The sequence below is a fragment of the Diaphorina citri genome, unplaced genomic scaffold (assembly GCF_000475195.1).
Source record: "Diaphorina citri unplaced genomic scaffold, Diaci psyllid genome assembly version 1.1 scaffold1522, whole genome shotgun sequence".
Taxonomy (NCBI): Eukaryota; Metazoa; Arthropoda; class Insecta; order Hemiptera; family Psyllidae; genus Diaphorina; species Diaphorina citri.
Genome location: NW_007378948.1, coordinates 1 through 11,768, shown reverse-complemented (window position 1 = coordinate 11,768; position 11,768 = coordinate 1). Strand labels below are relative to the sequence as shown.

The following is an 11,768-nucleotide window of genomic DNA, read 5'->3' as shown; positions in this document are numbered from 1 at the left end:
GGCGGGAATCGAACCCGCGGCCTAGCGCTTACAAGGCAGACGCACTACCAACTAAGCTAACTAGGCTGGCCGCCTGGTGAACGGAAAGACGTGGCTTCAACCCCTGCCGAGGTAAGGAACTTTATCCTCAACATTGTTTGAGAATTTGACCACAATAATACCTAGTAGGTAGGCATACCTAACCTAGTGCTGGCAAAGGCAAAGGAAATTTTTGGTCCTGTCTCTGTTCGCTTAAATATAAATACCCAATGGGGTTTATTGGATTTCTTAATTTGCCCCAGTTGAGGTGTGTTTTCCTTTCGGAAAATTTTCAGAAACAGAACCTTTTGGTTAAGTACAGACGCTATCACACCAAAGACCTATACCTTCTACTGATAGTGAGCTAGATGATAGGTGAAATAGGAATTGACGTGGACTGCCTAGATTACTAGTATCAACAGCCTAGTCACCTAGTCAGCCTATTGAACTTGGGAAAATTACAAGTGGAGTTGAACTCACATGAAGGGGTAAACCTTTGAGCGAAACACACGGTTGGCCCAGTGGTAACGCGGTTGGTCACGGGGGGGTTTCATCTGTTTTAAAAAGATGAAACACTCATCTTTTTTTTTTTAAAAAAAAAACACTTCATCAGAAGACATGAAGGTGTTGGTTCATTCGACCTTTAAAAAAGATGGTCTGTAGGTGAAATAGGAGTTGGCGTGAACTGTAGATTGTACAGTTTTCTTTGAATAGGTGAATTTCATACGGACATAGACAAAGGCAATGTCTGGTCCTATTTAGTGACAAGTTTGAATCCTCAAATCATTCAAAGATGGCTGCCACAGACAGCAGACAAAAGGTCTCACAAATGCAAGGAAAATGTATGGTAGTACGTAGATATAACGTATTACAATCAAGAGAAAAATATGCATGGAATTTTCAACCAATGCGCAATACACTTGGAGATTGAAACGGACATACTATGTATGTATGAAGCTATACAAATGATGATATAGGTAGGTATACATAGGTACTTTAAAATAAATAACTTCCTATAGGTACATACTTATGCTAATACCTATACATATGATGCTATAGACATAGGTAGGTACCTACCTACTTGACTGTCCATCATATATAACGTATTACAATCAAGAGAAAAATATGCATGGAATTTTCAACCAATGCGCAATACACTTGGAGATTGAAACGGACATACTATGCATGTATGAAGCTATACAAATGATGATATAGGTAGGTATACGTAGGTACTTTAAAATAAATAATAACTACCTATACATATGATGCTATAGACATAGGTACTTGACTGTCCATCATAAAAATAACGAAACACAATCATTTCTAATGTTCCCTGCTGTCAGCAGTAAGGTTCCACCATGTTGAAAACTTCTGGAGAACATTTCTCCATGTAATCCTATTGAAAGCAACGGACTATGGAAATTTCCTACACATTTTACATGGGACCATCTCGTCCCTGCTTCTGATACTGCTCATATTAATGCACTCCTTATCGATGTTGTCCATCAGTTAACGAGTTTGGGGGGAAACGACTACAAAATATGATTATACCCATAAATTTTTACAAGCATGTATGAGTTGGCAACAAAACAATGTGTGTCAACCGGCAACACAGGGCGATGTCGTAAATCAAATCGTTTTCAGTTCTATTGGGTTGATGGCCACAGGGTTGGGCGATTGCTCCCATTTCTTCCCCCTAGGGGAGCGTGAGGTTTCCACTATAAGGCGTCACAATATCTCAAGCACCATTTTGTGGTGTTGTCGTAGAAACGGCAGTGTCTCTGATGGTCAAGAATGCGTGTTGCGTCGTTTTTAGTCAGATTCTGTTGTCCAAAATGATAATATACCGAGGGGTTGGGTAAGGTAGGTGAAAAAATGAGAATATGCCCAAAGGGGGCGCCATGCAAAAAAGTTTGAGAACCACTGCTTTAAATGGAAAATAGGTCAGATGAACTTTGAACAATCCGTTCTTGTATGATCAAGTGGTAAACAATCCAAGAGGTCGAGGTACCTACACTGACTTGGGTTACATTGAGGGATCTCTGGGTTATTATTAGACATCACCCCTTCAACCTTTACCTAGGAGCCCTTTGAACCTTTGAGTGTTGCGGAAGACTTGAGGGTATTACGGCATTTTGTTTGCGTGTGTCGAAAATAAACCATTGGATTTAATTTTTCAAATGGACCCTAACAATATTGTAATGGTTTCGTGGATGACTCATTATTTGTGAATAATTGTGACTGAAACTGAAGGCGGTTCTGACGATGAAACGTCTGTTTTTACAATTATTTCCTCTATCAAACTTCCTTTAAGAGGTTTGACAGAGGGAACTGTAATTGCTATGGTCTTATGTTCCGAAGTCGAAGAGAGAAGGAAGACAGGATAGGAGAGAGCCAGCCCTTCCGAGAACGACCAATGTCCCATCAGGATAAAATCCTCCCCGGGCGGGAATCGAACCCGCGGCCTAGAGCTTACAAGGCAGACGCGCTACCAACCAAGCTAGCTAGGCTGGCATCTATCAAACTTTATTTTATGTTTATTTCTGATTCCAGGTGGATTCCTCGTTTAAACAACACCTCCTAGTGTTCTCCTTAGGAGGAGAATAAGAACCGCCACCGCTCCTAACAGGGAACCAAACATAAGAAGTTCGAAGGAATCTAAACATCTCCCTAACTTTGGGTAGGTTTAGGATACACCTTCCTTGTACATAGGTACCAATTTCGAGGTTTTTGAGAAACAATAAGTTTTGAGTGAAAGGAAACATCTAGGAAAAGCGACGGGTTTTCAGTTTTAGTGATCAGTGACGTTACAATTTTTACGTGAAGAGCCGGTGATTGTTTCATGGATTTACCTTTAGCTCTGGTTCTCTGACGACTGTTTGGATTGTCTTCGGTCAGGCTGATTTAACAAGTCTCTGAATTGGCCACTTATGGAGCTGATCTCAGCTTTTACGGAGACCTATCTGAAGAAGGCCAAAATATCTGAAATGGTATCAGTCCTTCAAACACGATTGCAACAAAAACTTGGACCAGGGATATCTTGACTTTGAGGTAAAACGCCTGAATTCGGAGACCAATTTTGGTCACAGAAATGAAGAAACTCCTGAAGATCATGGAATTCAAGATTTCAGGATTCCTCGATTTGAAAAGAGCAAAAAGTTGTGGCCCTATCATGACTTCGATACCGATTCTGAGGGCTTGAGTGATGCAGTCGTTCTGAACCCTCTGCAGAAATTTCGATCCAGGCGAAAGAAGGACACTGAATAGCACTAATGGCAACTTTCCGGAAATCGGAAAGCGTCCTGCGAAAATCAAGGATAATATCGCGGAAAACGTTACGCTGATGGAAAATTTAGTAATCTGCCCAATTGAAGTGATTTTCATCAAATTCTGAACAGATTTCATTAACGCGATATCTGTAAACAGGTGAGAAATCCTATTGGACTTATAGGGACGTCTTAACTTTGAGACAAAACTTGAGAATCTTTGCCTTTAAAATGGAGACGGGGAAAAATTAGAAAACTTACCAATATTTCTCAAGTATTCCCTTGGCGAAGACATTATGGATGAAAATTCAAAAATGGCGGAACAATTTTTATTACGAAACTAAGTGAAAAACGGCCAACAGGAAAATATTTTTTGAGTGAAAGGAAACATCTAGGAAAAGCGACGGGTTTTCAGTTTTAGTGATCAGTGATGTTACAATTTTTACGTGAAGAGCCGGTGATTGTGTCATGGATTTACCTTTAGCTCTGGTTCTCTGACGACTGTTTGGATTGTCTTCGGTCAGGCTGATTTAACAAGTCTCTGAATTGGCCACTTATGGAGCTGATCTCAGCTTTTACGGAGACCTATCTGATTAAGGCCAATGAGCCGGTGATTGTGTCATGGATTTACCTTTAGCTCTGGTTCTCTGACGACTGTTTGGATTGTCTTCGGTCAGGCTGATTTAACAAGTGTCTGAATTGGCCACTTATGGAGCTGATCTCAGCTTTTAATAAGGAGACCTATCTAATTAAGGCCAAAATATCTGAAATGGTATCACTCCTTCAAACACGATTGCAACAAAAACTTGGACCAGGGATATCTTGACTTTGAGATAAAACGCCTGAATTCGGAGACCAATATTGGTCACAGAAATGAAGAAACTCCTGAAGATCATGGAATTCAAGATTTCAGGATTCCTCGATTTGAAAAGATCAAAACGTTGTGCCCCTATCATGACTTCGATACCGATTCTGAGGGCTTAAGTGATGCAGTCGTTCTGAACCCTCTGCAGAAATTTCGATCCAGGCGAAAGAAGGACACTTAATAGCACTAATGGCAACTTTCCGGAAATCGCAAAGCGTCCTGCGAAAATCAAGGATAATATCGCGGCAAACGTTATGCTGATGGAAAATTTAGTAATCTGCCCAATTGAAGTGATTTTCATCAAGTTCTGAACAGATTTCATTAACGCGATATCTGTAAACAGGTGAGAAATCCTATTGAACTTAGGGACGTCTTAACTCTGAGACAAAACTTGAGAAACTATGCCTTTAAAGTGGAGGGAGGAGAGACCAATTTTGGTCACAGAAATGAAGAAACTCCTGAAGATCATGGAATTCAAGATTTCAGGATTCCTCGATTTGAAAAGATCAAAAAGTTGTGGCCCTATCATGACTTCGATACCGATTCTGAGGGCTTAAGTGATGCAGTCGTTCTGAACCCTCTGCAGAAATTTTGATCCAGGCGAAAGAAGTACACTTAATAGCACTAATGGCAACTTTCCGGAAATCGGAAAGCGTCCTGCGAAAATCAAGGATAATATCGCGGCAAACATTATGCTGATGGGAAATTGAGTAATCTGCCCAATTGAAGTGATTTTCATCAAATTTTGAACAGAATTCATTAACGCGATATCTGTAAACAGGTGAGAAATCCTATTGGACTTAGGGACGTCTTAACTCTGAGACAAAACTTGAGAATCTATGCCTTTAAAATGGAGGGGGGGAAAATAGAAAACTTACCAATATTTCTCAAGTATTCCCTTGGCGAAGACATTCTGGATGAAAATTCAAAAATGGCGGAACAATTTTTATTACGAAACTAAGTGAAAAACGGCCAACAGGAAAATATTCTAAAAAATGGCCGAATAAAGGTAAAAAATCAGGCTTCAAAAGCGTTTAAAATTGGGGAAAATTTTGAAAACCACATACACACTAGATAAATTATTATTCTAGGTAGTAAAAACAATAATTTAATCAGTAATTTTATTTTATCTACTTATATTTAACAATTGCTAGTGCGTTGACCTATACCTTCTACTGATAGTGAGCTAGATGATAGGTGAAATAGGAATTGACGTGGACTGCCTAGATTACTAGTATCAACAGCCTATTCTCCCAGTCAGCCTATTGAACTTAAGAAAATTACAACTAACTGGAGTTGAACTCACATGAAGGGGTAAACCCTTGAGCGAAACACTTCATCAGAAGACATGAAGGTGTTTGTTCATTCGACCTTTAAAAAAGATGGTATGTAGGTGAAATAGGAGTTGGCGTGAACTGTAGCTATTGTACAGTTTTCTTTGAATAGGTGAATTTCATACGGAAATAGACAAAGGCAATGTCTGGTCCTATTTAGTGACAAGTTTGAATCCTCAAATCATTCAAAGATGGCTGCCACAGACAGACAGCAGACAGTCTACTCTTCCTCCCCACATTTTACTGACAAAAGGGTTGAAAATTTCGTGTTCGATTCCAAAACGGTTTGGTCGGTTTGGTCGATTTCGGTATAGAAATGTAGATTAGGTGATGAACTAATGAGTTATGAATTAAGAAATAAGCAGGTATAGGTACCTAATGCCTATGCATGTATAAGGGAGAGGAAAATCATTCGATGAAAGAGCAAGAAAGACGGACTTGTGTGTTCGAATCAATATCGGATTATTCATTATTGTGATAGGTACCTACCTAGGTACATAATATATGAGTAGGTACCTGCCTACCTAGGTACCAGAGTGTTGTCAGTTCTCAATACAGAAATTTAACCTGTGTTTAAGAACACAGTACCTACCTAAAATACAAACAAATAAAAAAATGTAATTTGGTCACATCCACCAATTTCATCATTTTGTAATTCAAGTACATCCACACCAATCTTATGCTTTTGTATTTTGGACACATCCACCAATTTCATCATTTTGTAATTCAAGTACATCCACCAATCTTATGCTTTTGTAGTTTGGACACATCCACCAATTTAGAATAGAATGGAGTACTTAATAGAATATAGGCGAATTTAAAATGAAAACTTACCAAATGCCATCATGTCCAATTCATCCACGTCCATTAGGACCATATTTAGTGGAACTAGAGTGGATCCAATGATTTTGACCCTGATCAACTGAACAAAAAACTTGGTTTTATAATAAAATGCTGAAGCAACACTTGAACATTTTGAACCGAACAGAAAAAAGTGGATCACTAAAAAGTAGGTACCTAATAGGTACTAAATTTAGGGTCACTTAAAAGCTAAAAACTCTAAAAAGACTTATGGCGGACAATTCATTAAGTTGGTGGTCCGAATCAAATCAAAACTAGGTAGGAAAGTAGGTAGTTTTTATTGTTTTAGTCTTTAGGTAGGTTTTTGCTTGAGGCAAGATTGGGGTTTTCGAAATTATAGGCATATGTATTATTTATTATACCGAAAACGTTAATAAGTAGTAACTATGTAGGTAGATAGATGGACAAACTTGAAAGTTTACTATATTTAAGAAGTTTAAGAACACGTAAAATAAACACTTTTCTGTAGACTATAGATATAAAAATATTTATTAGATAATTCGATGGATGTGAAATTAATGAATCACAAAAAACCGCGAACCGCAACAAAAATCACCGAAAATTTTATTCCTCAAAAAAGCAGAGATAGGTACCTACTAAATGTAACCTTCTTCGTCCGACAAATCGATTGATACTAAATTCATTAAACAAATAAAGATGACAGATTTGGACCTTTGGAACCCTCCATGTCCAAACATGTTGTTTTTTTTACCCCGTAAAAGTCCTCAGTACACTTTTCGAGTCCACCAAGCAGTCTCTCTTATGGAACTTTTGACGAGGAATCGATTGATGTAACTTTCAAGCTTGTCCGACTTACAGTTAAGGAGTTACGGGTTCGAGAAAAAATTGATTTTACGGTTTAATTTCCCATTACATATTATTAAGAACTTTTTATTGTTTATAATTACATGTACACAAAATACACGAGAATTACAAGCAAAGGGCGAAATTATTGCCCAAGGCAATCTCTACCATTCAACCCTAAGGCAATCTCTACCATTCAAATCCCATGGGGCTCTTTCAGGCTGAACACCCTGTATAATTCTCTGTGAGTTACAAAAGCAGCTATATAGATATGTTATACTTATTTATTTAAATAAGGTAGGTACCTATATGTATAATGTAATTTTACATTTTCAACCCTAAGGCAATCTCTACCATTCAAATCCCATGGGGCTCTTTCAGGCTGAACACCCTGTATAATTCTCTGTGAGTTACAAAAGTAGCTATAGATATGTTATACTTATTTATTTAATAAGGCAGGTACCTATATGTATAATGTAATTTTACATAACATACCTACGTAGGTACTGTGGCCTTTGGCCTTTATCATGAGATTATGGGCAACTCGTGGAGAGGAATACAGGCATTAACGTTCCACAACCATTACCGTTACAGAACCAAGGGCTCACGGTCAGCCTTTGTGTAAAAAGAGGAAAAAAAAACTGACCAGAGATTCCAACATGTTTGAAAAAAAAGGGGGGTTTACGGATGAAAATTGCAAGGAGAACGTTACAGAACCAAGGGCTCACGGTCAGCCTTTGTGTAAAAAGAGGAAAAAAAAACTGACCAGAGATTCCAACATGTTTGAAAAAAAAGGGGGGTTTACGGATGAAAATTGCAAGGAGAAATAGAGAAGAAAAGGTGGATTGTGCTCATCACACTGTGAAGCTTTCAAATGTTAGGTCCTTTAGGATTACAAAAAAAAAGAGACCGAGAAGGAATACCAAGCCCAATGTCGCTTAGCACAAATGATCGACTAGTCACTAGTGAATTGATTGAAAGTGCTAGTCAAATGATACCTATTGATTGAGGTACTTGGGTAGAGTTTGAAGTACAAACAGAATGATTCACAATAACATAGGCGCACGTAAACATTGTTTTGGTGGATGTGTCAAGTGTCCCAGAATATTTCAACATATTGGCGGATGTGTAATATTTACCGTAACGTTTCAATATTGATGATGGTGGTGAGATAACAGACTCGAAAAATGTGTGTGAGAGAAAAACGCAACAGAATGTGTCTAATCAGGAGAAACGGGTGACTTTTTTTGGACAGTCGACGGAGTGATTCGCGAATTTCGAGGTTTTTGAGAAACAATAAGTTTTGAGTGAAAGGTACCTGACTTAAGTGTACCCTACATTAGTAGGTATAGGTACATAAATAAGTAGGTAATATACCTAGGTCCTAGGTACATAAATAGGTTATATACTTAGGTAGGTATACAGTCTTCTACATCACTAACGTATTTTTATGCTCAGTTAATTACAAAGAACTTTATGTACATTAACGCTGCTACAAAAGTAGTAGGTATACATATCTGTTTAACAAGGTAGGTACCTATACATACAGGGTGTTCAAACTAAAAGTGCCCCATAGGAAATCAACCCCTTAAAGTTTTGACATGGGTGATCTAATAGATCAAGGGGGGTCAGATGTGAGTAGTGGAGATATTGACAATGATGATGACTCTCTCTCGAGTTTGCACGGAAGTGATGTGGCAACACCTGGCACATTGAATTATGATGAAAAGTAAGTAAATATTTTTGCCAATTCATTTCTTTCTTTACCTTTGTGAATGTTAGAAATATTTAGTATAGGTACTAGAAACTTTTAGTGATGCAACACATGTTATGTTAAATGAACCAGTTCCTCAGGAATTATTAATGTTAACCCATAAGCCCCTAGCATTACATATACATAATGGAAAAAGGGGGTACTTTGACAGTCAATTGTGAACACTCAGATGTAAATTGTAAAAGGTTTTAATTCTATTCAATCTGTCATCTCCTTGTAAACAAAGTACCCTCCGATCAATTACCAAATGTTACTGTCAGTCAAATTCATTTGTTTTCCCCATCCATGATAAAATGAGACTTATTATAAATGTTTTCATTGTCATTATTTCCAGTGACCTCAAATATTGCTGGGTCTGTTTTGCAACACACGAGGATGATCGGAATGCACTGTGGGTTCAGCCATGTCTGTGTCGGGGCACAAGCAAGTGGGTTCATCAGGCTTGTCTGAACTTATAAACAGTGAGTATACCAGCCTGAATTTCCTTTGCTAAAGAAATAGCAAAGGTTGAGTACGAAGGGCATCCACTCGTAAAAATTTATGGCCAAAACCAAATGTCAGCCCAAAAGCGATCACCGTAGGGCTGACGAAAAAACGCCGACCCCATCTGTACACGGGAAAAGGTGGAGGAGAAGAAGAAGAAGAAGAAGAAGAAGTAGTAAAGTATAAAACAGAGGTAGTTAGATACATCAAATCATATGGAAAAAACACCAACCCCGTCTGTACACGGGAAAAGGCGAAGAAGAAGAAAAAGAAGAAGAAGAAGAAGAAGAAGAAGAAGAAGAAGAAGTAGTAGTAGTAAAGTATAAAACAGAGGTAGTTAGATACATCAAATCATATGTTTTCCTACCTTTTTGTTCCCCAGTATGTATGTTAATGATGTCATCAGAGCATGTTTTGGACCTTCATGGTAATATGTTAGCCCATAAGTGTTCTATGTTAATATGTTAGTACTTAGGTACATAGAAGGGCAATGCTTTCACCCAGGTGGCGTGTCCACAGTGTAACACCAAATACTTCATAGTCTATCCTTATAGGGGTGAGTAAAAAAAGAAGGAATTTTTAATTGTGTTAAGCATACTTAAATACTTGTTACAAATATTGCTCCCTAAGTTTTGCACCACATTACACTGTGGGTTATAAGTTATAAGTCCCTTTACCCGCAGACTGTTTCTTCTTTATCTTACCTGAATTGAACTGAAAAGTCCCTTTACCCCCAGACTTGCTCTGCCTTGAAGTAATGTCATGCTTTGCTTTGGCAGTGTATAGCATCCAGGCATTATTATTATTATTATTATTTTTGAAAAAAGCTGCTTTACTCACTCAAAACGCAATTTTCAAGTTAAGGTCCTCCTCTGAACAATCCCTTTAGTATCTACTTGTATATTGAAAAAACACCTACTTATGTCTTCCCCTCTTTCTTCTCCAGGTACAAGTAACGAGATAAGAAGCTTTTTTTATTAAAAAAATAATAATAATAATAATAATAATAATAATAAATAAAAAAAGTAAAAAAAATAATAATAATAAAACATACCTACCTACCTAGGTAGGTATGTATTTTTGTACTTAGGTAATAGGTAAGTTGGTGTAGTACGTAGGTATGTACCTACCGAAGTATAATTTAAAAGGTAGGTAAGTACCTACCTTGCCTAGGCTATTAGGCTAGGTACTCACCTACCTACCTATTTCATATACATAGGTGGTACCTACCTGCTTATACTGACGGTACCTGTAGGTAGGTACCTACGCACAAAGAATTCAAAACGAAAGCCTATATTTAGCTTGGCTGACGAAAAACGCCAACCCCGTCTGTACACGGGAAAAGGCGAAGAAGAAGAAAAATCTAATACTTCTATACGTTATGGATAACGTGTAGAATAACCATGATGTTTGCCAACCTCCGGAACGGAGACGGCACCTCAAGAAGAAGAAGAAGAAGAAGAAGAAGAAGAAGAAGAAGAAGAAGAAGAAGAAGAAGAAGAAGAAGAAGAAGAAGAAGATTCCTACCTACCTATTATTCACTGAGATGTGACAAGACTGTCATCCATCCACACAACACGTGTTTGGTTGTTGCTTATCTGTTATCTTTGGTGATCTGCCAGCATAGGGCAAACAGGTGTTTGTGATAAAATTAATGTTCTTATAACGCCTGAAAATTATACTCAAAGTATGCAATACGCAGTATTGGCTTCACTTTATTTTATGTCACGCTCAGTAATCCACCAATCGTCAACCTCCTTGAAAATCAGCTGTGAGATTGGATTTTGGATTGTTGCATTGTTGATTTGTGGTTGTTTCATGGCTTTGGAAACTTTTGAATAAATTTGGAAATTGGAAATTCCCGAGTGAGCTTTTGGAAAATTGGAATCAATCTGATCTAAAAATGGTCAAAAAACTTTTGAATAAATTTGGAAATTGGAAATTCCCGAGTGAGCTTTTGGAAAATTGGAATCAATCTGATCTAAAAATGGTCAAAATTAGGCCTGTTTTTTATTCTGATGTAACTGATGTGAGCATCAACATTTGATTTTTTTGTGTTTTATTTTCACTTCCCCACCCTGGCATCATGTTCCCCTACAATAACATTTGCTTCCCCTCAAATGCTAACTGATGTAGACTGATGTGACTCCGGTACGTACCTATCTTTTTAAACTTTTTTTTTTGTAATTTTTTTCTGTTTATTAGTCAGTTCCCGTATTTTCCATAGATTTGGAAAAAACTGGAACAAAGGTGTGTTCTGGCAGAACATTTGATTTTTGACAAAAATATGGATTGTTCCGCGAAATAACGTACGGTTGGCAACCCTAGTTTTCACAGAATCTAGATTGCAAATCCATATTTAA

At 37.7% G+C, this 11,768-nt stretch overlaps 1 long non-coding RNA gene across 1 annotated transcript in view; it reads left to right on the top strand.

Moving 5' to 3' along the window:
• LOC113470333 overlaps window positions 1–5,975 on the top strand; it is a 9,684-nt gene extending 3,709 nt beyond the window's left edge. The window contains exons 2-3 of the long non-coding RNA XR_003393423.1: window positions 2,572–2,730; window positions 5,965–5,975. This is a non-coding gene — a long non-coding RNA (uncharacterized LOC113470333). The remainder of the gene's footprint in view (window positions 1–2,571; window positions 2,731–5,964) is intronic.
• Window positions 5,976–11,768: the final 5,793 nt, after the last annotated feature.